A 6,268-nucleotide genomic window follows, 5' to 3' on the forward strand; every position below is an offset into this window, starting at 1 on the left:
TCTTTTTAATATATAAAATTTTATAATTAAATTTTTACTGTGATAAAAATATCAGGAAAAATGTTACGGTATAAATTGATAAAAATATCTATACCTATAAAAACGACGTGGCTTAATTTTAAGTGACGCATGGTTACTTATATGCTTATTTTATCAAGCCCAAATTTAAAAACTATGATGCCTTGATTGATAACTGACAATACATGAAATAATTTGTCTGTTTAAAATATAATTAATAATTAAAGTTAATTCTTTTTGTACTGAGCCGAACAAAAATTAAACCAATCATAAATTTTACCCTAAAGTCTAAAACAACTAAATGTTAGCTTTCTCTATTTTTTTGTTGTTATCTCTTTTTTTTTAACATTTTATTTTATTTTATACATTTAAATATAACAAAATAAAATTTATTTTAACCAAAAAATAAAAATCTATTGACGTCCTCTTCCTAAACTAGACAACCTCCTCCTTTTATTTCATTTCTCCTATTTATGTTATTAAGATTATCTCTTATAATTATTTAGAATTTTAAATGTTATTTATAAAAGAATTCTAATTTTCAAGTAAAATAAAATTTATTTGATATAAAACAATCAATTTCTGTTAAATAATTTGGTCTCATTTTTGTTAAATAATAAGTCTTTTAATAACTATTGATTGGTACACTATTAATAAAATTTTCTTTAAAAAATATTAGTCAAAGATTTAATTAGATTATTAATTGTAAGTATCTTCAATTTTTAAAAAAATATTTCGTTAATTCTAATATTTTTATATTGATAAGGACCTAATTATAAAATTAAAAACAGTATAGGAACCCAATTAAAAAAAATATAGACCTAATTACAATTTTGATCAAACTATAGAAATTAATAAAATAATTAAACCATAATTAAATTAGTTCTGCAAAAAAATTGTAATATTATATGTGTATAGCAAAAAATGATTTATTTTGATAAATATAAAAACCAATTTAATAGTGTATTATTTTTCTTTTTTTTTTTTTTTTTTACTAAAAATAAGAGACTCGAACCCACAATCTCTTAATTGAGTATAGGGAAACTATGCCATTTGAGCTATAACTCATTGGCTATATTATTTTTCTTTTCATAAAACTATTTTGGTGTAATATCATTTCAGTTCATCACATTAGCAGTATTTAGTGTACCAATGAATAGTTATTAAAAGATTTATTATTCAACAAAAATGAGACCAAAATATTTAAAATTATACCAAGTTATTTAACAGAAATAATTATTATTATTATTATTTTGAATAAAGGGAGCTCAACACAATAAAGTGGAGCATAAAAGAAAGTACAAAAAAACAAGGCATAAACACAAATAACCAAGTATAATCCGTTGTCATTTCCGACATTGCCATCAACAACCAAACGGATTAACTCCACACCATTCCCTATAATTCAAGAAAGACATAATCTTTACTCCTTCAACATTTGTCTCTAAGCTCTGAAAAACTCTGCTGTTCCGCTCTAACCAAATATTCCAAATAACCGCACAGAATTCTATCAGCCATTTCGTTTGCTCAGACTTGCCACCTGGTACATCAGTCCAACTCCCATAGAACTCTTTAACTGTACCCGGAGCGGCCATTGCTCTATCAGCACACGTCAACCAAGCACACCACATATGCCACGTAAACTCACATGCGAAAAATAAATGATGAACTGATTCTATGTCCTTTTTGCACAACACACATATATTGTCATTATGATTAATAATGCCAAGTCTACTCAACCTCTCCTTCGTGTTGACTCTGCCTACTAAAACAAAACATACAAATAGTTCAACTCTTGGAGGAACCAAGCCTCTCCAAATGGAACTAGCGAACATGTAGTTCGTGATGTCCTCTGAGAGAGTCTTGTTCTGCAACACCTGCACAAAAGAGTTAGTAGAAAAAAACACCTTTTTTTTTTATCAAATTTCCATACAACGGAATCCGCTCTATCAACTGATAATCTTACGCCACGTAACCGTTCGCGAAGCTGATCGAGCAACTCTATCTCCCATTGGAAGAGTTCCCTCCTCCATTGGAAGTTCCATACCCACTCTAGCCCATCCCAAAACCCACAGTCCCCTATTACAGATCCTTGTTGATTTGAAATAAAAAAGTGTCTCGGAAAATATTCTTTCAAAGATCCACCTTGTAACCAAACATCCTCCCAAAAGCGAGTGCTTCTGCCATTTCCCACTTCCATGGACAACCCACTGATCATCATGGCTCTTACCTGGTGCTCCTTAAAATTTAGCTGGCAAATATCCTTCCACGGGCCCCCTCTTGATGGCAAGAGCTGATTTGACAACATTACAGTTGGGTCCAACTGATTACAAGAGCATACAACCTTCTTCCAAAGCGGGTAGTCCTCTTTTGAGAAGCGCCACCACCACTTGAATAGAAGCGAAGCATTTCTAACACATCTCCCACTCCCAAGCCACCTAGTTTTTTGGGAGCTTGAACTACCTCCCATTTCACCAGTGGTATCCCATTTTTTCCATCTTCTTTACTCCATAAGAATCTTCTCTGTAGTCCAATTATCTTTTCTGCAACCCCCTTTGGCATCTTATACAAGTTTAAGTAGTAAATTGGCAGGCTATTGAGAACAGATTTTATGAGGACCAACTTACCCGCTTTGTTAAGAGATCTAGCTTTCCATAAGCTCAGCTTGTCTTCCACCTTATCTATGATTGGTTTTCAGGTCTTCACCAACCGAGGATTAGCGCCAAGAGAAATTCCTAAGTATCTGACAGGTAACATCGCTTCGGCACATCCCAACAAATCACATATATTCCCGACCCATTCCTTCTCACAGTTAACTGGAATTAGGCTCGACTTCTCAAAGTTGATACTCAGACCAGACATTAGCTCAAAACAACGCTAGAGCCTCTTATAATTCACCAGTGTCTCCGTTTTCTGTGGACAAAATAGGGTTGTATCATCCGCAAATTGAAGATGCAACAATTCTATGTTGTCCCTTCCCACCATTAGTGGAGAAATTCGGCCATTCCTTACCACTTCTCCCACCATCCTGTGCAGAACGTCAACAACAAGAACAAACAGAAAAGGAGAGAGAGGATCTCCTTGTCTAAGTCCTCTCTCCATCTTGAACGGCTTGGATGGTGACCCATTGATCAATATCGACATAGACGCTATACTCACACATTCCCTCACCCAAGCCCTCCATTTAAGACCAAAACCCATTTTCTGCAGCACTATATCCACAAAACTCCATCTCACTCTATCATAGGCCTTTTGAAAGTCTAGTTTAACAATTGCTGCCTGTTTCTTCCGTAGCTTCAGCCATTGGACAGTCTCACAAGCAATGAGGGCACCATCATGTATCTTGCGGTCCTTTACAAACGCAGACTGAGTCTCCCCAACCAGATGTGGCATCACTAAACGCATTCTTCTTACCAGCACTTTGGATATCACCTTATAAATACAGCCAACCATACTAATCGGTCTTAAGTCTTTGATTTTCTTGGCCCGCACAAATTTAGGAGCCAGCGCCACCCAAGTAACGTTAGCATCTGTTGGTAGCTTCGAATTCTGGAAAAACCCCAACACAGCTGCAGTAAACTCCTGACCAAGCTCATCCCAATATTTCTTTATAAAGTTCATATTATAACCATCGCTACCTGGTGCTTTAGTGGATTCACAATCCCAAACTGCCTCTCGTACTTCCTCAGATGATGGCATTTCCTCTAGCATTGTGGCCTCCTCGTCATTAATCTGCTTAACTAACCCGTCACGGATTCCAATCACAGGAGCATACTCATGCCTATACAGTTCTTTATAAAAACCCAAGATCACATTCTTTATCCTGGCCTGATTCCGTACCAACCTTCCATTAATCACTAAAGAATCGATCTTGTTGTTCCTCCTTCTGGCCGACGCTAAGTTATGGAAGTACCTAGTGTTCTTGTCCATATCTCTAGCATGTTGGGATCGGGACATCTGCTTCCAATGAATCTCTTTTCTGACATACCACTTCGCACAGCAAGTCACCAGAGCCTTCCTCCTAGCCTCCATTGTTCCGTCATAACTACCATCACTAACCATATCATCAACCTTCTTAATCTCTTCCTCAAACATCTTTATCCTGCTATCCATGTCCCCAAAGTTATCCTTGTTCCATTTCCTCAGCGGTACTGTCAACGCCTTCAACTTGTTTGTGAACATACCATCTCCCAAGTTCCTCCACTCTTCCTTCACCAACTTCAGAAACCCTTCATGTATAAACCAGAAATCCAAACTACGAAAAGGTCTCGGACCCGCACAAATTCTAAAATCTTCTAATATCAATGGGCAATGATCTGATAGGCCTCTCGATCCTCCTTTCAAGCGAGTATCTGGAAACTCCTCAAGCCACTCCAAATTGACCAATATCTTATCAATGCGGCTACAAGATCCACCTCGAAACCATGTGAATTTCTGATCAGTTAGCGGTAAATCTACTAACTGTAAATCTTGCACCCATTCCTTAAAATTCTCCGTAAATGCTGGTAAACTAACAGCGCCTTTTCTTTCTTCCAACCGAAGTATCTCATTAAAGTCTCCCATGAAGAAAAATGGAACCTGACATTGACCCACAATATAACTTAGCTCCTCCCACATCACCAGTTTCTCACTCCGAACATGTGCACCATACGCCAAGAGAAACCAACAAGAAAATGACTCTGAGAAATCAAAGGAGTAGATAACAACCCATACCAACAAGTCATTCCCGAAATCAAAGGAGTAGCTAGGAATTATGATGAAGTTCTAGAACTTACTGAGATAAGTAGAATGACTCTGAGAACAACGGCGTCGGTTTTGGTTGGGTGGAAACCTCCAGAAAATGGTTGGAGTAAAATTAATGTTGATGGATCAGTCCTCCAAGCTTCTAGTTCAGGGGCTTGCAGTGGAATTATCAGGGATTCCAATGGTCTGGTGTTAGCTGGTTTTATGATGAACATTGGCAAGGTTACCATTACAGAAGCAGAATTGTGGGCAATTTATATGGGCCTTAAGATTGGAATTGATATGGGATTTAACAAGATTAAGGTAGAATCTGACTCTACTTGCGCAGTTAGGTTGATTCAGAATAGCTCAACCTCCTTCCATGGAAGCACGACCCTCATCCGTGCCATCAAAGAGCTTCAAACCAAGCCAGGAGAGTTTGAAATTGATCATATTCATAGAGAAGCCAATTTTAGTGCAGACGAGCTTGCTAAACACGCCCATAGCCTACTGGTGGGTCTTCATCAATTTGTTGCTCTACCCCCTTTCATTACTCATACGTTGGATGCAGATAGAAAGGACATGAAATTTGCTAGAGTGATGAGTGTTTAGGTTTTCTTTTGTTTTTCTGGGGTCTTATACCCCCTTTTCCCATAAAAAAAAAAATTATACACTTGTCATTTAATAAACTTATACACTTGTCGTTCAATAAACTTATTACTATTCTCCTATTATATATTAATAGAAATAGCTTAATAGATTCTTTTCCTATATTATAAAAGGGACACCTTTAGTTAGGAAACGAGAAGGGAAGTTACAACACAAGGCCTACACCATTTATATGACGACAATGTGTCAAGCATAAATTATATCCCAATAATGATTTTGATATTCCAAGGTCTCTATTCTTTTCTATAAATAAAATGATTTAAAATTCTGTATTTTTCAGACAAAGCATGGGGGGAAACCATGTTCAACCGTTGAATTCATCAAACTTATATTTATTTGTGCTTACAAATATATTACTAATGTTGGACATACATCTAACTCTTGGATATCTCATCATCAATCTTGAGTACCTTAAAAACATGATTTAAAATATAGTTTTGTCATGTTATACCAGTTTCTTTTAATAACATAAACTCAAATTTTTGTGAATCTTAAATGCAGTTTGCGGTTTTCAAAAACCTTAACTGTCTACACCCCCTCTCAATCTCAGGTAAATTTTATCTTGTAAACTACTAGTTGTCCTCTGACTTTCTTTGCAAACTAGTTATCATATGAACTTCCTTTCTGTTGAATGTTGACTACAGATAATGGAAAAATATCAATTTCAGCTGGTACAATGGCATCCAATATTGAGCAGAATTACGTGCATGAAGAAAATAATTTGACAGTTAGGTAGGAATATTATCGTTGAATGATAATCTCCCTATGAAATAGCAAACTTTACTTGGACCTACTAAAAACTTATTCAAGGATTTAGCATTTTATATCCAAGTATATCATGTATAAATAGCTTGAGCTA

The sequence above is a fragment of the Arachis ipaensis genome, chromosome B10, assembly GCF_000816755.2.
Source record: "Arachis ipaensis cultivar K30076 chromosome B10, Araip1.1, whole genome shotgun sequence".
In the NCBI taxonomy this organism is placed as follows: domain Eukaryota; kingdom Viridiplantae; phylum Streptophyta; class Magnoliopsida; order Fabales; family Fabaceae; genus Arachis; species Arachis ipaensis.